This window comes from Tupaia chinensis, unplaced genomic scaffold (genome assembly GCF_000334495.1).
Source record: "Tupaia chinensis unplaced genomic scaffold, TupChi_1.0 Scaffold149424_1, whole genome shotgun sequence".
NCBI classification, from domain to species: Eukaryota; Metazoa; Chordata; class Mammalia; order Scandentia; family Tupaiidae; genus Tupaia; species Tupaia belangeri.
The window spans coordinates 749805-773139 of record NW_006209268.1 but is presented as its reverse complement, the minus strand read 5'-3'; the positions used below and the strand labels follow the sequence as shown (position 1 = coordinate 773139).

General features: G+C 35.4%; 1 pseudogene; it reads right to left on the bottom strand.

The window, feature by feature from the left end:
- Positions 1-7045: 7045 nt before the first annotated feature.
- LOC102491204 (60S ribosome subunit biogenesis protein NIP7 homolog) lies at positions 7046-7585 on the bottom strand (annotated as a pseudogene).
- Positions 7586-23335: the final 15750 nt, after the last annotated feature.

Genomic DNA, 23335 nt, shown 5'->3' with positions numbered 1-23335 from the left:
AATAATAATAAATTTTTTTTTTTTTAAAAAGAAAAAAAAAACAGAATTAAGTAGTATGATCTTTCATTCAGTCTTTTTCAGACAAATTTAACTGTAAATATTTTTCTACACATATGCACAAGTGTGCATACACATAATCTAAAAGTCTGAATCTTTGAATTAATTGCAAGTTGAAAGTTGTAATGTCTCGTGTGTTTTCATTCTTTTAGAGTGACGTATTATTGTTTTTATTTTGATACTTCTGGAAACTAGATTGAATTTAGGTAGATTTCATTTCAGTAAAAGAGATTTTTAATGACTAGTTTAGCAAAAATAAATTTTTCTCCTAGGATAGATCTGAAACTTGAATCTTTAAATGATATTATTCTATGACTTTTTAAAAAGAATTATGTTCTAAAAAGTGCTGCTAATAAATTTGTTTTTTCTTAACTTTAAAAATTAATTTCTGGGACTAGCAAGTGGTGTAGTGGTTTAAGCACTGAACTTCCACATGGCCAACTATAGTTCGAGTCCTAGACCCAGCAGCTTGAAACTCACGCCCGGCATGTGTACATGCATGCCCAAAATCTCAAGAAGAAAATAAAGAAGAAGGGATTGTAACATGGCCATCGTCCTCAGGGGTGATTTTTTGCTTTCTGTCTCTGTCTCTCTGGTGAACCCATGAACCCTATAGCAAAAGTCTCTACCTCTAAAAAAATAATTTCTAAGTTTTTTGAATATTTTTATTAACTTACTTAGGCTTTTCATATTTTTTAAAGTAATCTTTAAATAGCATTATTTTGATTATTACAAGCTAATTCAAATTAGGTGTAATACAAAAAGTTTTAAGCATTGTTTATACTACAATTTGAATTAGTTTAAATACATTCAACACATTAAAAGGTGGATAAATTATGACACCTCTTGCAAGGAATTCTATGTATTATAAATTTTAATAAATTAAATGTAAGAGGAATATAATTCACATATAATAATACTACCATTATTTTTAAATTATGAAAACACTTTTTAATTCAATACTTTGCCAAATTTATTAAGGTAAAAAACAAAATCTGAGGGAAGTCAAGAAGAGAAAATTAGTTTCTCTTCACAAACATAGATCGATTTTGACCCAATATACTAAATGGGTTATAAAATTTATTTTAGTGAACTGAGTTCTACTGTTACTCTAGAGTAATAGTCATATTTAATTTGTTTTATTAAAGTGCACTTTAGCATTAGTTCCTGATGGCTCTTGAACAAGATATTAGTTGATTCATTTGAATGAATCTAATTAAAAGGTTATGATTGAGAAATAAAAGTAAGGGAGTCTTTTTTCTAATGTGTAGATTTTCTTAACATCAAATTTGTTTGTGGAAGGATGTGGTACTGTGAAAGAATAAAAGTAGTTTTACCTGCAGCAGAAATGGTGCAGTTTATTTATCCAACCAAATTTACAGCTGCCAGTCTGTGACAGTGGCCCATCACAGTGGGCCACAGATATTTGGAATAGGTACATTTGCTAAAACTTTTTTTTGGTCCCATTCACCCTGTGTCTCTTGAGTCCTGTTTTCTCAATATATTTTCTATCATCAACTTGAAGCTATCTTCGTATGAGAAGTATTTTAGTCTAAAGATGTAATAAACTTAATTAAAGATGAACAAGCTTAAAAGAAAATGTCAAAACAACTTTCCGATAAATATTAATGAAGATATCTTACTTTTAAAAACCACAAGGAGACTGGAAATGGAAATTATTAGAAACTGTACCAGTTGAGGGGAGAGAGAATTAGAAAAATCAGTTTTGGCATAATATGAAAGTTAAACTCCATTAACGGGTAGAATCAGGGTAGGATGTTGATATTCTCCTTATTCTGCACTGCCTTTCCATTATGCTGCTAACCATTCATGTAAATTTTCTAGTCTTCACCTGTTAATGGAAAAAAGTGATTGTTGCTCTTATAGTATTACAGAATTATAAACATGTTCTCTAATTCTACCTACTTGTTACCCCATAGTCACAGAGATAGTATCAAAACTCTGAGGAAAAATCACACTAATATGTTTTCTCTTTAAACTTAACATTCTTGACAGGAATTAGATTTAAAATTGTTTTTAAGGTGACTTAAATATTGTGGAAAGTAGATTAATAATACATCAAGTTCATTTCCTAGTTTAAGTTACACAGTGTTAAAGGTATAAATATTTAGTTTCTAAAACAAGATTGTGTATATCTAGAAAAAAACCCTTGAGTATAGTGAATAATAAAAAGTGAAGAATCTTTGGTTGTTTCTTAAAATAATGGACAAGCTTCATTTTATAAAGTAGGAGGAGATGGAATTTGGGGGAATTAAAGAAGAAAACTTATTTTATACCAAATCTAGCTAATGTTTGGAACATAAAGAGGTTCGTTCCCTCCTCAGATGCCTTCTCAGAGTTTGAGGATGGGATATAAATGAGGATTTTGGTAGTGCAAGATGATGGATGAGGGTCTCCTCTGGTTGCCAGAAGATCTGTGACCAGCACAAAAATTGCTTGGTCTGGGTTAATTAATTGCAGGAACAGTTTACTCAGATGCAGGGCAAGCACCTTGGCTAAAATCTCAGCATCTGTGTTGATTAAAGATCTGAGACTGAAGGAAGCACATAGTTGGGGGTCTTAGATAGGTTTGGGAGCCATATGGGCTTCATTTAATGAGGAAGGGCTTCTGTGTTCCAAGTCTCAAAGCTGTGTTGTTCTAATCAGCATTAATGGAGTATGTCTTGCCCAGCACCAAGTCATTTCACAGTACTATTAGGGCAATCATTTTTCCTGGTTGTTTGTTTCACTATTTTATTCAAGGCCTCATCATTCTTTTTCATTTCCTACAGACTTGATGATAAGAGAACAGGGTACAAAATCTTGCTGGCCTTGTTTAAGTCCATACGGTTTCTAAATAAAAATTTATCTGTTTAGAATGTCATTGTCATTGAAAAGTCACTAGACTATTTTGATATCTTGAAGATGAGAGTTGTAGAATGCATAGTCTCTGAAATTTTATCTTTGAGATACTATAATCAGTTTTTCTTGGCTTTGACTTTCTGTTTATTATAGCTATGGAAATGTACCGGGAGTGTCAAATGAAAAGGGAATAATATGAAAATAGAAAAATATAAGGTACATTGATAAGACTCAACTTCCTGAGGCTGCAGAATCCCTTATAACATTCATAATTTGGTCTTGTTATGGCTTAATGGCTTACAAAATTATAGAGCTTTTCCAAAGTTTTTTTTTTCCAGAATTATGAAGTAAAACCCACAAACATGTTGTCTACCACAATTTAGTTGCTCCTCAGAGGTGAATGATGCATTCATGTGGTAGTTACCTTTCTATTTCTTTTTTAAAGCTTTTTATTTATTTTAAAATTTAATGTTAATTTTTAAATTTATTCATTCATTTATTTTAATTTGACCAGAGAAAGACACAGAGAGAGAGGAAGTGAGAAAGCAAGTCACCAGGTCTGAGACTTGAACTGTGATTGACCATGCGAGAATGTCCAGTGCCTTAACTGCCATGCCACCTGCTGGTCCCACATAATTAATTTTTAATTTGACCAGAGAGAAGGGGAAATTGAGAAAGCAAGCTACCAGGTTGAGGACTCAAACTGTGGTCGACCATGTGGGCGTCCAACACCTTAACCACCATACCACTTGCTGGTCTCCCTTCTATTTCTTTTTAAGTTTCTCACCCACATGTGTTTGCACTATACATAAGCTGCAATTTATTATCTATTTCACTCATTATTAAGCTTCAGAGATTTACCCATGGGGATCTATGTATATATGGCTGTTCATCCATTTATAATCCATTTATAATTCTGTAGAGTATTCCCTTGAATGAAATCTGTTTTACAGATGCAAGATTTTGAGTGATTTCAATGTTTTTTTTTTTAGGAAGAAGGTAGTATGAGCATGTCTTGACACAAATGGGCAAGAATTTCTCCAGATGGTCACTGAGGAATGGAATTACTGGATCGTGAGGTATGTACATACCAAATTCAAAGTTTCCACATTATGCCTAATTGTTTCCAAAGTGATTTTTACCATTTTTCACTGTTAAAGGAAAAATTTTAGACAAATCTAATTTAGCATACTTTAACTGAGGAAAAAATGATTTGCAAATAAGGTAGTCCCCAGAATGGCTTCCCAGGTATTCTGTGCCCTGTGGTTGAATAACTTTTATGGACGGGGAAAGGAAAGTGAAGTAGAGAAAATAGAAGTGGGAGAAATGAGGTAGAGAAGCAGCTGGATTGGTTATAGCTTTGGGTATGCCGTTGTGAACACAGTTTAAAGGGTAGGCTGTCTGTGATTGACTGGAGAAGACTGCTGTGATTAGCTATGACTAGCAGTTTGTTAAGGAAGCAGACTGCAAAATGAAGTTGTGGTTTATTTACAAGAACTCAAGTATATGAGTAGAGAGGCCTTCTTAGGCCAATATGATTTGATTTAATATATGAAAGTTCTTGAGGATCTGTCTTTTCCAACTCTTAATATGGTTAATACATACATTAACATTATATTAATATAGTATATACAATAATATAATAAAGGCTGTAACCCTTTGCTACACTTGATATGGTAGATACATATACACATTGTATTAGGTACTCAGGAAAGTCATGATGTGTTTTTCTATGTAAAAAGGTGTCATGACTTTCCCAACAACCCAACACATATGTGATTATAATTCAGTTGTTGCACTATGCTATATTATTATCATTTTAATTAGTACTTCACTAGTTAATGATGAGATGCAGCGCATTTTTAGGTATATTGACCTTTCACCGTCTTCTGTGAAATGTCTTTGCCATTTGTGTGTGTGTGTATTAAAGAGTGTGGGGACTCCCATGTGGAATGATCATGCTACAATCCCTTCTCCATCTCTCCTTCCTTTCAGGATTTTCCTGGCCGACTTGTTCCTTGGCCAGAGCAAACAGTGGTGTCAGGAGCAGAGCGGGCTGCCAGAGCTCCAAGCGTCCTCTTCTTCCACAAAAGCAAATTTCTGGATTATTTGGTACGTCTAAGGGCCATGCTTGTTGAAGCCCAGTCCACATGAATATTGATGATGTTTTCTCATATCCTTGATGTCAAAATGGCTCTTTTTCTTGATGTCTTTATTTGCAGGACCCAAGTTGGATAGGAAGAGTGTAAGGGATTGTTGCATGTATGTTTGTCAAGGCTATTTGAATATACTTTGTCCTTGTTGGTTTGGTATCCGTGTAATGCTGGCCTCATAAAATGAGTCTGGAAGTATTCTCTGCTCAAGTTTTTGGAAAAATTTGAGGACGGTTGGTATTAATTATTTTTTAAATGTTCAGTAGAATTTCATGATGAAGCTATTTGGTTCTGGACTTTTCTAGGTTATGAAGTCTTCTCACTTGTTATTTGTCTATTAATATTTTTTATTTCTTTATGATTAAGTGTTGGTAGATTTTATGTGTCTAGGAATTTATCCATTTCTTTTAGAACATTTTTTTGGGGGGTAGGATACAGTTGTTCATAGTATTCTCTTAAGATCCTTTGTATTTCTGGTATGTAATTTTTTTCTTATTTGCTTTTATTTATTTGAGTCTTCTCTGTTTTTTCTTTTGTCTAAAGCTCCATTTTTCTGTCTTTTTTTAAAAAAATAAGGTTTATAAGAGAAACTATGTTTTATGAAATCAAGGTGATGGGAAAAAACATTTCAGCCTGAAATTGTCTCATCTAAGAAACACAAAGATTGGAAAAAGATTGCAGAAATACAAGATAGTGTTACCAAATTACTATAAGACCCTAAAAAATATGTAACATATGCAATATAAAAATATTTCTTACCATTTATTCAACATCTGTCATTTGTCAGACACTGTGCTAGATGCAACAACCATGATTTCCAACTTAAAAGCCATTATATTTTTAATTTTTTAATTTAAATTTCTTTTATACATTCAATCACATATGTTACTTAGCTTATAAAGTGAATGTTCCAACACAAATACAATTCTCAGCAGTCCAGTTGGGAATACTATGCACATTATCTTCAACAGATAATATTAAAACCTATTCTTAAGCTAATTTTTAGTTTTGTATTCTTTTAAACAAAAGGAAAAAAACAAAGCTGAATGACTCATCCAAGGCCATACAGCTAACAGGTGCCAGAATTTGTGTTTGAATCCAAGTTTTTCTTCCACATCACACAGCACTTACTATATAGAAACACAGGTGAAAAAATTAGTCTTATTATTTTAGCCAAATGCATTTATAAAATCCCAGGTGTGGCCTACTGTTCTGACAACACAATATCTACCTTTAATGATAGTTAATTAAAAAAATCAAAACAGGAAATATCCATTGTGTTCTTATGATGAGTTTAGAAAACAAAGTGTTATCACAGATAACAATAATAAGCTATTCTTGTCCTCGGTTCCAGTGATTTAGGACCTGTTACTCAAAACGAGAAGCTCTCTGATTCAAATATAAAATGGAGTATTCTATTTAGTCACAAACTCAAAGATCTGAAACCCAATTTCTGAGCCATTTCCATATAATCATATCCAACCTGCATTTGTCAGTGATAGAGACAATGTTAAACTAAGAAGTCCCTGAAGAGGTCACAGTGCTGATAACATTCAACACAATGGTGTAGTCTGTACAGAAACAAGAAACAAAGCTAGGCCCTGCCACACAGCCTTAAGTCCTCAGGATTACTTCCTTTTATTTATTTTTTTATTATTAATTTTTTTTTAGAGTTTTTTTGCTATAGGGTGCATGTGCTCGCCAGAAAGGCAGAAAGAGACAGAGAGAGACAGAAAGTAAGAAATCACGCCCCCCTTCCCTCAGAGCGGATGGTCACACTACAATTCCTTCTCCTTCTCCATTCTCCTCTCGGGATCTTGGACACGCATGCACACACGCCCAGCATGAGTTCAAGCACACATGCCCAGCATGAGTTCAAGCCACCGGGTCCGGGACTCGAACCGTGGTCGACTACATGGGAGTCCAGCGACATAGCCATCACACCAACTGCTGGTCCCAAGGATAACTTCCTTTTAAGTCAGTGTCTTTTCATATCACACATAATTCCCCAATTTCTGCTTGGTGAAATACCACAATTGCCATGGGATCTACTTTCCTGCAGTCTTGTGTAGACTTTGTTGACACGTCAAAATGCAAAGGGATGTCTGTCATGGAGTATACCACCACTCCCTAGTAATGAAAGGTATTTTCAGTTATTCGTCCTAGTCCAGATTTCAACACATGGTTCCTATACATGAAGGACTGCTCTGCTCCAGGCTTTATTCACACTTTATACTTGGCATAACGTGCCAGGTAATCCAGAGCCATGATGTGCAACTGAAACTTGTGGGTCATGGTGAATTTTCTGAAGCAGATCCCCAGCAACACCAGCTTGTCCCCAGAGATTGGCGGCCAGCTTCAGAATCTTCTTACTCACATAGTACACCCTGCCGTTCTGCAGCCTGAAACAGTAAGTGCCAACCAGCCTGTCTACTAGCAGCTGAAGATTCTCTTCAATGAATTTCTCAATCTTCCCAAACATTATGGGTCTCTTCCTCAGTTGATGGCCACATTGTGTTGTTGGGTTGGAACACCAAATCCTTGTGCTGAGCAGATGGAAATGGAAATTGGTCTCCATTTTTATCTTCTCACAGAACCAACTTTAAGTTTTATAGTACTTTTCTATTGTTCTTCTAATCTCTACTTCCTTTATTTTCGTTCTGAACTTTATTATTTGTTCCTTCCACTAACTTCGGGCTCAAAGTTTGTTCTTTTTTTCTAGTTTCTTGAAGTGTAATGTTAGGTCGTTCGTTTGAGTGATTTCTTTTTTGTGTGTTAGTTTTTATTGCTACAAACTTTCTCAGAATTGCTTTTGCTGTATCCCTTAAGTGTTTCCATTTTTATTTTCATGATAATCCTTTCACTCCATCCCCCCTCCCCCCACCTTTTAAAATTTACAGAAGGCACATGCGCTCATCACAGAGAGAGAGAAAAATACAGCAGAGAAAAAGAAAGAAGGAGAAAGCACCCCTAATGGGGCATGATCACACTGCAATCTCTTCTCCATTTTTCCATCCTGTCAGGATTTTGGACATGCACATGCATGTCACACACACTGGTGTATTTAGTTCAAGCCACCATGGCCAGGATTAAAATCATAGTCAACCATATGGGATCCAGCTCCCTAACCACTAGGCCAAGGGGCTGGCCCTGACTTTCCCTATAGTCTGGGTTCAGTGGGGCTGGTTTGACACCAAGTTTTATTGAAATGGGTCTAGTGTTAGGGTATGCAGTGAAAACAGGTGTTCACTCTTCACTCTCTTTTCCCCTCAGAAGAGAATCTTTCTCAGTGCTGTGCTGCATGGGCTTGAGTGAGTAGAGTTATATGCCTTTGCTACCTCTTCTTCAATGCATCTTTTCTTTTCCTTTCTCCTTTCTTTCTTTCTTTCTTTCTTTCTTTCTTTCTTTCTTTCTTTCTTTCTTTCTTTCTTTCTTTTTTTTTTAGAGGTTTTTGCTATAGGGCACGTGCGCTCACCAGAAAGACAGAGAGATACAGAGAAAGCAAGAAATCCCCCCCCCCCAGGGGAGATGGCCACACCGCAATCCCTTCTCCTCCATTCTCCTCTCTGGATCATGGGTACGCATGCACACGCACCCAGCATGAGTTTAAGCCACCGAGTCTGGGACTCGAACCATGGTCTGCTACATGGGAGTCCAGTGACATAGCCATTATGCCAACTGCTGATCCCTGCATCTTTTCTTATTTCTGTGTTCCATCCTGAGGTGTTGTAATCTGTAACCTTGACTCCTTAGCTCTTGTGAAAGTCTATTGGACATAGATGATAGTTTATTTTACTAAGGAGGGAACAAGTGCTAGAACTGCTAGTCTGCCATCTTGCCGATGACACTTTCTTGATTTTTGGAAGTTGACTTGTATGTCTTTATATATTTAACTTTGCAAACTGTTACCTTGCTTACTCGGGAGTTTTTGGTAGATATTTTGAGATTTTCTGCACAAATACCTTACTATCTTTATTATTTTCTTCCTTCTGCTTGTTTGCTTTAATTTGCTTTTTGTTTTTTTATTTCCTAAGATGAAAACTTGGATTATTGATTGATACAATTATTCCTTTATAACATATGCATTTATGCTGTAAATTTTCCTCTATGCACATGTTTTGTGTATTCCACATGTTTTTATGTTGTGTATTTATTTTTATTCACTTTAATATATTTTCTACTTTTCATGAGACTTTATCTTTGACCAATGAATTCTTTAGAAATGTGTAATTTCCAAATATTTGGAGGATTTTTCTGAATATCTTCCTTTTAGTGGTTTCTAGTTTAATTCCACAGTAGTCAAAGAACATAGTTTGGATGTTTTAAATTCCTTTAAATTTGTTAAGGTTTGTTTTATGACCTAAGATGGGGTCTATGTTTGTGAATATTTCATATACTCTTGAAAAGGATGTTTATTCTGTTTCTATTGGGTTGGTTGATCTAAAAATGGCAATTAAGTTAATTTGGTTGATAGTAATTTTTAGGAATTGTTTAATTTTGCTGGCTTCTTGCTAATTTTTTGAATGATTATTAAAAAAGGAATGTTGAAATTTCCAAGTATAATAGTGAACTTTTTCTACTTTCATTTCTATGATGTTTTTCCTTATGTATTGTCAAGTTATTTTACTAGGTGCATGCAAATTTAGGATACTTACATATTGTTTGTAAGTAGACATTTTTACCATGTCTACTTACAAACAACACATAAGTATTACCTTCTGTAATTTTTCTTTTTTAGAATTCTATTTTTTATGATATTAATATGATCATCTCAGCTTCTTTTATGATTAGTGTTTGCATGATATGTATATTTTTGTATTGCTTAACTTTTAGCTTATCTGTATGCTTTAATTTAAAATGTATATCTTGTGAATAAGAATCTTTCAAATCTTATTAGATTATATATTATCCTGATTATCTACCTATTGGTTGAACTTATTCATATGACAAATGCCTTCAAGGAACACTGTGTATTATAGTCTTTTAGCTGACTTACTGCCTGGCCCACACCAACACAGATCTACATATATTCATATACACGTTCATAACATCTGGGTTTTATTCTTAAAGAAAAAGTGACAGTGAATGTTTGAATAACCAATCGAGTCATCTCTGTTTTAATGCAAGTTTAGTGTTTATAATCTGCCTTTTCCTATAGAATTAGGACATATGTAGACATTCTTTTTCTTCTAGAATAATTAGATAATTAACTTGGTTATCTTGTGTAACTTTTTTTAATTACCAGAAGTGTATTTATTTTTATTCACTTTAATATATTTTCTACTTTTCATGAGACTTTATCTTTGACCAATGAATTCTTTAGAAATGTGTAATTTCCAAATATTTGGAGGATTTTTCTGAATATCTTCCTTTTAGTGGTTTCTAGTTTAATTCCACAGTAGTCAAAGAACATAGTTTGGATGTTTTAAATTCCTTTAAATTTGTTAAGGTTTGTTTTATGACCTAAGATGGGGTCTATGTTTGTGAATATTTCATATACTCTTGAAAAGGATGTTTATTCTGTTTCTATTGGGTTGGTTGATCTAAAAATGGCAATTAAGTTAATTTGGTTGATAGTAATTTTTAGGAATTGTTTAATTTTGCTGGCTTCTTGCTAATTTTTTGAATGATTATTAAAAAAGGAATGTTGAAATTTCCAAGTATAATAGTGAATTTTTTCTACTTTCATTTCTATGATGTTTTTCCTTATGTATTGTCAAGTTATTTTACTAGGTGCATGCAAATTTAGGATACTTACATATTGTTTGTAAGTAGACATTTTTACCATGTCTACTTACAAACAACACATAAGTATTACCTTCTGTAATTTTTCTTTTTTAGAATTCTATTTTTTATGATATTAATATGATCATCTCAGCTTCTTTTATGATTAGTGTTTGCATGATATGTATATTTTTGTATTGCTTAACTTTTAGCTTATCTGTATGCTTTAATTTAAAATGTATATCTTGTGAATAAGAATCTTTCAAATCTTATTAGATTATATATTATCCTGATTATCTACCTATTGGTTGAACTTATTCATATGACAAATGCCTTCAAGGAACACTGTGTATTATAGTCTTTTAGCTGACTTACTGCCTGGCCCACACCAACACAGATCTACATATATTCATATACACGTTCATAACATCTGGGTTTTATTCTTAAAGAAAAAGTGACAGTGAATGTTTGAATAACCAATCGAGTCATCTCTGTTTTAATGCAAGTTTAGTGTTTATAATCTGCCTTTTCCTATAGAATTAGGACATATGTAGACATTCTTTTTCTTCTAGAATAATTAGATAATTAACTTGGTTATCTTGTGTAACTTTTTTTAATTACCAGAAGGCATGTGCACTTGCCAGAGAGGGAGGGAGAAGGGGAGAGAAAGTACCTCACAATGAGGCCTGGTCACACTGCAATCATTTTTCCTCCATTTCTCCGTCCCATCAGGATTTGGGGCACATGTGCACATTGGCCCAGTGTGTTTTTCAAGCCACTGAGGCCAGAATTCAAATTACAGCTGACCATGTGGTATCCAAGTTCCTGTGCACATTACTTAACTTCAGTGCTAGTGGATGGCCCCAATGTAACTTTTAAAGTATCTTGTTAATGTTAGTTTTCTTGTTCAAGTTATTCAGCATACATCGAATATAAAACATATCATTCCTTGCAATGTATAGAGATAATTTTGGCTTCATTTAAAAATATAAGCTTGCTTTGTCAAAGGGTTTAATGTTTTAATTTCTTAGTCTTTGTTTCCTGCAACATAAAGAGGTTTAATGTTTTAATTTCTTAGTCTTTGTTTTTTACAACATAAAGACTGTTTCTTTTTTAAAAATTATTTATTTAATTAAAATTATTATTATTATTAAATTCACCAGAGAGAGAAAGAGAGAGAAAGTAAAGTGAGAAAAAAATCTGCCAGATCTGGGATTTGAACTACGGTTGCCCATGTGGGAGTCCCGCACCTCAACCAGCACAGCACCTGCTGGCCCTGGCTGTTTCTGTTTTAATAATGCATTGTTTCTCTTCAAAACAAAGTCAGAAATAGGAGCATCAGCTGTCTTAAATGTTTCTCCCAGGAGGTATAAATCAATTACCAGACTTCAAGGGACAAACTTTTATCCTAGACAAATAGAGTGTGAGTACCTGTGAGGAGAACAAATAAGTTGTTATATGATATGACTGTTCAAAATATTAGGTGATATTAGTGGCATTCTCCATTTCCTGACTAAAACAAGCTATCTTAATATATTTGAAAAACCCAAAGAATACAAATACTCCTTTAATACAACACACTGTTATCCAAATGCATGTTTACTACATTTAAATATATAATATATATAATTTATCTACTGTTGAACTGAATTCAATGTGATAAAATATAAAGCAGTAAATCTCGAAATGGTATATCATCATTTGTGATGTTTATTCTTTCTATGTAGTATGTCCCTCTAGGTTAAAGGACCCAGAATGGGAAACTATATTCAGAGTCAAAGCACTTAGCTGGATAATATAACCTATTATTATAACATGATTTCCTGGGCCGATTCTGTGGTTTGGTGGTTGAAGCAGCTGGGTCCCAAATGAGTGACTATGGAGTGTGAGTCACAGACCCAGTGGCTTGGGAAACACCAAATGCATGTGCGTGCATGCCCAAAAGTCTGAAATGAGGGAGAAATGGAGGAGAAGGGACTGCAGTGTGGCCATGCCCCAGGGATAGGGGGATGCTTTCTCCTCACCTTCTCTCTCTGGCGAGCACATGCACCATCTAGAAAAAAAAAAGTTTGGAACACCATTCCCTTTATCTTTAACTTCCTTTTTGCTATAGGGTGCGTGTGCTCACCAGAAAGACAGAGAGAGACAGAGAGATAGAAAGCGAGAAATCACCCCCCAGGGGGGATGGCCATGCCACAATCCCTTCTCCTCCATTCTCCTCTCAGGATCTTGGGCACGCATGCACACGTGCCCGGTGTGAGTTTAAGCCACTGGGTCCAGGACTCGAACCGTGGTCGACTACATGGGAGTCCAGCAACATAGCCGTTACACTAACTGCTGGTCACTTTTTTTCTTTTTAAAATTACACATAATATAGTAAATATGAGGACCAGCAAGTGGAGTGATGGTTACATTGCTGGACTCCCATGTTGTTGACTGTAGTTCGAGTCTTTGACACAGTGACTTAAAACTCATGCTGGGTGTGTGTGTATGCATACCCAAGATCTTGAGAGGAGAATGGAGGAGGAGGGACTGCAGCATGGCCTTCCCCAACCGGGGGGGTAATTTCTCGCTTTCTGTCTTTCTCTGTCTCTCTACCAAGTGCATATGCCCTATAGCAAAAATATCTCTTAAAATAAATAAATAAGTAATGGTAAATATGGCATACCATATGATGTTTTGATACATGTATTCATTGAGTAATGATCAAATGAAGGTAGTGTATCCGTCTCTTAACCATTTACATTTCTTTTTTACATTCAAAATCCTTTCTTCTAGCTATTCAAAATATATATTGTATCATTGGAAGCTATAGTTACCCTACTGTGCAATAAAGCACCAGAACTTAATTCTCATGTCTAACTATAATATTGTGGCCCTTGACCAGCCACTTCCCATCTCCTCATTATTCTCCCAAGTTCTAAGAGATTAACTTTTAAAAATTCCACATATGGGACTGGCAGATGGCATGGTGGTTAAGGGCGCTGGACTCTCACATGCCCAACCACGATTTAAGTCCCGGGCCTAGTGGCTTGCTTTCTTACATCTCACTCCCCACGCTGACCTATCTCCCTTTGGTCAAATTAAATAAATAAATAAATAAAGCTAAATAAAATAATTCTTTAAAACATTTCACATATGAATAAGATCATGTGATATTTATGTTTCTCTACTTGGTTTATTTCACCTAACAGTGTTTTCTGTGATTTCCCATGTTGTCATGAATGACAGAATTTCATCATTTTATTTATTATTATTTTTTTGACAGAGAGAGATTTTTTTCTTCAGGGTGTGTGTGTTTGCCAGAGAGAGAGAGATAGAAAGTGAGAAATCATCCCTCAGGGAGAATGGCAATTCCTTTTCCTCCATTCACCTCTCAGGATTTGGGACATGCATGCATATGCACAGGTGTGATTTTCAAGCTACCAGGTTCAGGAATTGAACTGTGGTCAGTCATGTGGGATTTCAGTACTCTAACCTCCATATCAGCTGCTGGTTCCCAGAATTTCATCCTTTTAATGACAGAATCGTATTTCATTGTGTATATATACCACATTTTATCCATTTCTCTGTTCATGATTTAGGTTTATTTCATAACTTGGCTATTTTGAATAGTGCTGCAATAAACTCGAAAGTGCAGAGATCTCCCAAACATACTGATTTTTAATTTCTTCAGATAGATAACCGTAGTAGGGTTGCTGGATCACATGGTAGTTCTATTTTTTTTTAAATAGTTATTTTATTTAACTTTATTTATTTTAATTTGACCAGAGAGGCACAGAATGAGAGAGAGAAAGTGAGAAAGCAAGCCGCCCAGTTTGGGATTGAAACCGCGGCCGGCCATGTTGGGAGTCTAGCCCTCTTAACCACCATGCCACCTACCACCTGCCAGCCCCCCCCCACCTTTTTTTTTTTTTAAATCTTCAAATTGCTTTCTATACTAACTGTACTAATTTACATTATACTCATTATCTCTTTTATTTTTGATTGTCAATGTACATTGAGGTAAACCTGAAAATTGATGAAGTTTTTTACAAATTGGAAACTTAATTTAAAGGCCATTATATTTTGAAACTGTTTTCTCATTGTTCCATTTTTTTAAAAGAACTGTTCATTTAATTTGATTTAATTTATTATTATTTTAAAAAATGTGTTATGGGGCATGTGTATTCATCAGAGAGAAAGAGAGAGATAAAGCAAGACCCCAGGTCCAGTACTTGAACCATGGTAGGCCATGTAGGAGTCTAGTGCCTTAACTACCTCACCACCTGAATTGTTTTATTTGTACATTTTAAGTTAATGTAATTTCAAAATGTATCTTTATAGTTTTGACAAGTGTTATAGTATTTTTTTTAGTTAAGAGATATCAACAATCACTTTCTAAAATATATTCACATATCTTAACCATAAATACAGCTTTTATAAAATAAAAAAAAATACTTGGCTAATAACAGATTTACACATTATCTAAACCTGCTCCAAAGTAACTTATAAATATGAACTAAGTACAGAGATTGAGAAGGAAGAAAATTCACAATAAAGTGGCAAGAAATCAGTTCAAAACACTCATTTTCCATACTCACATATTATTACCCAAATCAACAAGTATAAACAGATCTTTGTTTCCATCTTAAATTATGCTTGTTAAAATATTTCTTCATCTGTAGAGGAAAAATTTACAAAATAAAGATTTAATATGTAAATCTAAATGGAATATGTTTTTCTAGAGATGTGGAATGATTATTTAAAGGTGAATGAGATGCTTAAAATTTTATAACGTGGAACGAGAGATAAACAAAAAGACAAGCGGTTGACAGAGGACTGCTTACAGCTATGGCCTCAGCCTACTAATATCATTTTCAGTTAATAAAATTCAGACAGATGCAGAAATTTTTAATTTAGGGCATAGAAACAATGCAAATGGCACAAAACAAATGTCATATGAAACAATTATTGAATGTCATAGCGAATAAAAAGGTTTATGAGGCCTTAAATTGACTCTGACTTACATAAACACAGGAGGATATACAAAAGAAAGTTTAAGGGAAAGTGAAAAGTACAAAATTATTAAAAAAGAAATGCAGATTTTAAAATATCAATAATTGCCATGGTATGAAATAACTTCAGTTATTTCATAAACATTTTATTAGGATTTTCTTAGCATAACAACGAGCCTGTAATGACTTCCCCTTCCATACTATTTGTTATTCTACTTGGATAAGCCAATAGCTACAGGAAGCAAAATTTTACCTAATATATTAAAAGTTTGTCCAGAAGAAATTAAATAGGAATGCTTTTAAAAACATGCTCTGGGAAATGCTAAAACAAGAATGTCTAGACAAATCTTGGAATAACACATAGTTTTTTGTAATTTTTCATATGTACAGCAGAGGGCACTAATATAATTATAGTAGTCATCCTGATGGGAGTAATTATCTGTAATTCTGGGATTTACTCAAAGTAGTAAACTAGAAAGTCTTTCTCATCTTCATCAATGAATAGTTTCCTCCTATCTAAATAGGGAAATTCTTTGCATGAAATTTACTTAATTTTTATAGCTAAAGGGCCATAATAATAGAAAGTTAATGTTGATTATTCCCTAAGAAATCAACAACACAATGAGTGATCTTAGAGCATCATAAACCAGCTTCCTCAGAAGGCCAATAACACTCTATCAACCTTTCCCCCATTTCCTCTTGTTCTCACATATCTACACTGAACTAACTACATCTTCTCCCAAAACACCATCCCAGAAATCTAAAAGTGGAAAAACTTTTGGCTATGTTAGCAGCTTTTTATGATACAGTTGAAGCATTGTCTGATTGTAATAATACCCACAAGGTGATGGAAAGTTTAAGATAAGTGGAAAGACCAACAATTAACTGTTATAAAAGAATGAGAGGGACCAGCAGATGGCATAATGGTTACATTGCTGGACTCCCACGTAGTCGACCATGGTTTGAATCTCAGACCCAGTGGTTTAAAATTCAGGTCAGGCGCCTGTGTATGTGTGCCCAAAACCCCAAGAGGAAAATGGAGGAGAAAGGATTACAACATGGCCATCCCTCCTGGGGGGTAATTTCTTGCTTTCGGTCTCTCCAGTGAGAATACATGCCCTATAGCAAAACCCTCTCAAAAAAAGAAAATGAGAAAGTTAACCAAAATTGAACTAAAAAATGTTCTTTCACCACTAAAAGGGAGAACAGATGGTCAAATAGTTTGGCGTCTTCACTTTCTAGGTAAAATTAATATAATTGCTATCCTTACGCAATGCACTGAGTAATATAGTAGAGAAAATAATCACTTGCTTTATGTATTTAACTGTTAAATGAATGATGGCATACAGATGATTAGGGTAAGGACCCTACTTTCCAGAAGCTGAAAGTCTAGTAGAATGTAGTCGATTCATTACCTTATAAATTAGATAAATTATGGTACATCCCATAGAAACAAAGAGGTATGACTGGCTATCTCTAGGAGCCAGAAAGGGCCTATGGAAACAATAAAGCTTAAATTAGGTTTTAAAGAACAGGTATGTCCTTATTAGCTGAAGGAGTAGTGGAATAATCTTTATGGAAGGTAGAAACTAATGATGCTAAGGCTTGGAGGCATGAAAGGTTAATCCCTAAATACATCTCTAATATTCAAAGGAACATCCAATTGGAAGCCATAGTTCTGTGTTAGGTAGAATGTAATTTTATTATGCTATTAAAGTAGGCCACAATGTATGCTTAAGAAATTTAAGAGTTACCTTTGAATTTTAACAGACTTTTGTTATTCTCAGAGTCTTTAATTGTGGATATATATGATTAAGGAGAGGTTATTTGTTTTAATGCTTGCTTTTTCTTTATTTTCTTTCTTTCTTCTTTTTTTTTTTTTTCTTCTAGTTTTATTATAGGGTGTGCGCTTGCCAGAGAAAGAGAGAAAGGAAATGAGAAGTCACCCCCCAGGGGAGATGGCCACATCACAATTCCTTTTCCTCTCGGGATTTTGGGCATATATGCACATGTGCCTGGTGTGTTTTTTATTACTTTAAAAAATTGTATTATTTTTTAGAGTTTTTTCTTAGGGGGTATGTGCTCACCAGAGAGAAAGAGACAAAGACAGCAAGAGGGAGAGTGAGAAATCACCCCCCCCCTCCCAGGGGGGATGGCCACACCACAAACCCTTCTTCTCCATTCTCCTCTCGAGATTGTGGGCATGCACATACACATGTCCAGCATGAGTTTCAAGCTGCTGGGTCCAGGGCTCAAACTGCAGTAGACCATGTGGGAATCCAGCACCATAACCACTATACCACCTGCTGGCCCCAACATGGCTTCTTTTATAAGTCACTTGAATCACGTAGTCCGCCGTTTGGTATTCAGCCACCTTAAGCACTCTGCCACCAACTGGCTCAATACTTTCTTTTTTTTTTTTTTACAACATTTTCCTATTTCAAGAAACTGACAGTAGTCAGGAATGTAATAGCCTTTTCCTGAAAGGTTGTTGCTTTTGATTCTAGAAATTGTGATACATCAGCTTTGGGAGACATTTATTTTATAACTAGAAATTGTAGAAACAAATATATCTTTGTTTGGTTCTTTGCTCTGGTCACTGCATGAGTGTCAAAAAATTACTTGAGGTTGTGGTTATATTGTCAGAATCAAGTGTCCTCAGAGAGTGTAAATAAGAACTATTTTGAGATCAAGACTCACTACAGATACAATTAACCATATCGTTATGGCCTTTGCATTTTTAAGAGCCTGTGAAAATATTTGCTACCTGAGCAATAATTTGTTAGCTTTAAAATACTGAAAAAAAAGGGAGGCCAGCAGGTGGCATAATGATTATCACTAGACTCTCACATGTGTGACCTCACTTTGAGTCCTGGAACCAGTGACTTGAATCTCACACCAGGTACATGTGAGTGTGTGCCCAAAATTCTTAGAGGAGCATGGAGGAGACGGGATTGAGATGTGGTCATCCCCCCTGGGAGGCGATTTCTTACTTTCTGTCTTGCTCTGTCTTTCTGGCGAGCACATGTGCCCTATACCAAAAATCTCTTTTAAAAAAAAACTAAATAAAAGGTAAAATAAAAATTAGCATTTACCTGATTAGTTGGTTACAAATGCAGCCACTCAGCTTTTTTTATTTTTTATTTTTTGGTTTGCTTGTTTATCTATTTCTTCTATGAGAAAGAAAGGGAGAGACAGAGACAGGGTAACAAAGAAGAGATACCTGTCACAAAGTCCTCATATCACAGTCCACCCCAGTCTCAGTCAGCCTTGATCATGAGCACAACCACATGCACATACACCAGCCCAGCAAGTACAGGGAGGCTCTAAGACAAAAACCCATGACCTTCCCACTTGGGTCCAGGATTGTGAAGCATTATATAAGCATGGTGCCACTGTCTGACCTGCAGCTTTTCTTAAATCAACCTTTTTCTAGCTAGATATAGCATATTTAACATGTGTGAGAGAAATGCATTTTATGTATTTAAAATGATTTCAAGTAAGGCCTCTAGAAGTATGAGTTTTCAGGGCCTTCAAGTTCTCCAAATATCTCCTTGCCCTATTCATTACAGTAAAGTAATTTTATATTTGTAAACTGTCCTGGGAATTCCTATGATGAAGGCATTATAGGAATCTGCCATACTTGTTTCTAGGAGATAGCAAGTGGGTGAAGTCATGGGAACCAGAGGCCTCAACACCTGATCTTAGCTCCATTCGTTTTTGTTACTGAGGGTTAGTTAACAGCAGACCAATTCTCTGTGACACTGCTTAGTTCAGGGATTATGTCTGTTCCCTGATTCTTCTGACTCTGGAGAGTCAAAGGCCTAAAAAATATAAATGAGTAATAGTTAAATTTGTAGATAAATTTCAAGTTATTAGATAAGAGACGTATATATGGGCCAGGCAGTAATACAGTGGTAATGCAATGGGAGCCCCATGGGAAGGGTCCGGGGTCTTTCTTGATCATGCCAGATGTATGCCTGAGCTGGCTGAGCTTTGACGGTGGATGAAAATCGGATCTACTGAAGTGGTTTCTAATGTGAAGATTCTGCTGGGAGGATCTATCACTCTATCCCTGTTTCTCTCTCTCTCTCATGGAAGAAATAAACATTTAAAAAAGAAAAAGAAATATGTATCAGGTAGTTGCTAGTTTACATGTTACTTGTAAGAGGTTTCTTTTAAATTAATTATCTGAAACTTAGAATTAATTTTTGCCTAGACATGTTATAATGGATTGGTAGTTTTTGAAGCTAGCTCACAAAAATCTCATGAATATATAAAATACTTGATTTTAACCAAACTTCAGTGGTGTTTAAAAATGTACTTTCTTCCAAAAATAATTAAAAACAGGGACTCTAATAGCTACTTGTATACCTGTGTTTATAGCAGCATTATTTTCAATAGTCAAGAGGCAGAAACAACTCAAATGTCCATCAGCACGTGACTGGGTAGACAAAATGTAGGATATAAATACAGTGAAATATTATTCATCCTTTGGTCCATTATGTAATGAATAACAGAAACACCTGAATCTGGGTAAGTTATAAAGAGTAGAAGTGTACTTAGTCTATGGTTTTGGATCTCCAAGGTCAAGGAGCTGTACCTGGTGAAGGTCTTCTTGCTGAGTCTTGACATGATGCAAGGCCTCATATAGCAAGAGTTTGTAAGTCTGTGTCTCATTCCCTCTCGTTATAGACTCACCGGGATTCAATCATGGGTGCCCTGTCCTGATGATCTTTATTGTAATCATCTCTCAAAGACCCCATCCCTTAGTCTCATAGTCAGATTAAGTTTTAATTCTTTTAATCCCATCACAACTAAATTTTATCCCATGAATTTTGGGGGGACACATTCAAACCTTATCAAAATTTTGATGCACATTATAACATGGATGAACTTTTAAAACATTATGCTAAGTGAAATAAGTCAGACACAAGAGGACCAATGTTGTATGAGTCTACTTACCTGAGGTATCTAGAAGAAGCAAATTCATAGAGGCCGAACGTAGAATGCAGTGAAGGTTGGGTAAGAAGGGAATGCTGCTTTATTCAATGAGTATGGAGTTTTTGTTTGGGATAATGAAAAAGATCTGGACATAGACAGCAGTTATGGTTGAACAATATTGCAAATACACTAAATACCACTGAGTTGTATACCTAAAAATGAATGTAGTTATAAATTTTAGATACTGCCTACAGTGAAACAATATAGTTGCCACAAAATAAATTCATCCTTGAGTTCTATTTCTAAAAGCTAGGAACCTAGCTTCTCAAATACACAACTGGGGAAGAGAACAGACACGCCCCGCAATTAAAGAAATGGTAAGGTTTAAGGTAAAATAGGAGAATCTCTTCTTTTTCTAATTCCATATGTTTGATAACAATGTAATACTTTATAATGCAATTAGAGTTCGTACTTTCTAAGAACAGCATGGAGAGTCAGGGCCCATCCTAGCCTTCCAGGCTCCTTTTCCACTGCCCCTGCTTCAGTGCTGGGATCACTAGCACTGGAAGAAAGAGGCACTGTTCCTACCTGAGTAGATGGGAAAAGTGGAAGTGATGGAGGAGCAGAAAAGTATGGCCCTAGCCCTACTATTCTTTGTCAAGCAAGACCTGGCTGCAGTAGCTCATTTGGGTAACATTAAGTAGGAGGTTATCTAACTAACCTGGGTAAGAATAAATGAAGGCTTGAACCAGGGAAGGAAGAGTAAGAATGGATGGGAAAGGGAAATAATGAGAAGTGAGAGGTGTTTTCAAGGTAAAATAGCAGATATTGATATGTGTAGCAAAAAATAACAAATACTGTTATGGTTAGCAAATGGAGGAAATTATGTCTTTCTCTGACTTTCATATTTTGATGATTGAATGAAAAATACATGGGCTGCCTTGGAACCAGAGTTTCTTTCTATTAGAATAAGATGGGAAAGAGGGACCAGCAGTTAGCGTAGTGGCTATGTCACTGGACTCCCATGTAGTCGGCCACGGTTTGAGTCCCGGACCCAGTGGCTTATCCTCTTATATATCTATAATCTTAACCCAGAAGGCTAGCATGATAATCAGGAAATTAGTAGTTGCCAAGAATTGTTCAAATAAAACTGTAGTAATTGTAAGCACACAAATTCTCTCAGTCTACTTCCACTAATTCCTGGATTACAATTTGTCCACAGTCAACTGACATGGTATGTCTGCTGCTGAGTCAAGTGTCACATTGGCACATTCTAGCTTGTGATCATCTCTTTGATGAAGAAAAAAATGTTGAAAGAGTGGCCAGCAATTCTTTTTTTTTTTTTTTTTAAAGCAAGAGATTTTTGCTACAAGGCGCATGCGTTCACTGGAGAGAAAGAGTGAGACAGAGACAGAAAGCAAGAAATCACGTGGAAGGTGGCCATGCCACAATCACTTCTCCATTCTTCTCTCAGGATCTTGGGCATGCACATGCTCCTAGTATGAGTAAGACCAGGTCCAAGATTTGAATTACGGTCGACTACATGTGAGCCCAACAATGTAACCATTATGCCATCCACTGGTCACAATGGCCAACAATTCTTGATTTAAAAATATATGGCAAACACCGAAAACTAAGGTAAATTTTTAAATGACATTAAAAGAAGTCATGATATCTGAGATCTTACAGATACCTAATGGTGGTTTAAGACTTAAAGGTTAAATCCAGGACCAGCAGGTGGAATAGTAGTTAAGTCCAGACTCCCACTTTGCTGACTGCGATTAGAGTCCTGGACTCAGCAGCTTGAAACTCACTAGGCAGTTGTGCATATGTGCCTAAAATCCTGAGAGGAGAATGCAGAAGAAAGAATTGCAGAGTGACCATCCCCTCTGGGGAGGTGATTTCTCCCTTTCTGTTTCTCTATCTCTCCTACAAGGGTACATGGCCTAGAGCAAAAGATCTCTCTCTCTAAAAAACAAAAATGGTTACATTCTGCTGAGTAAAGAAAGATTATACCAAATTGGTAAAAGAGAAATGGAGGTGTCTTAAAATTCTGTATTCTTTCTGAGAACACGGAAATATTAAAGCTGAGGAACCACTAGTACTTGTATTCTATATTTTAACAGAAGTTGAAAATACATTTTTGAAATTAAAATGAGAGCTATGATTTAAATACCTGTTAGTTTTCATAATTTCCTTATTCTCCCAATATTTCAATAATACATTGGCAATATAGAGAGAATAATGTGTCTCTGTAGTCTACTTTTTATACTTTACCCTCAGCAGGCTTTATTATGCATTTCTGCAGAATAGACATCATTACTTTTAAATGTTTGAACAAAGAATTGAATAGGAGAAACACTATTGCTTGTTTTGGACATTTTATTCATGTAATAATGCAGATCTTTAACTTACCGTTCTGAGTTAAAAGTGTTAATATTTGGGACCAGCAGTTGGCGTAATGGCTACATCATCGCTGGACTCATATGTAGTTGAACGCGGACCTGGACCTGGTGGCTTAAACTCACACTGGGCATGTGTGTGTGTCACACTGGGCATGTGTGTGTGTGTTTGTGTGTGTGTGTGTGTGTGTGTGTG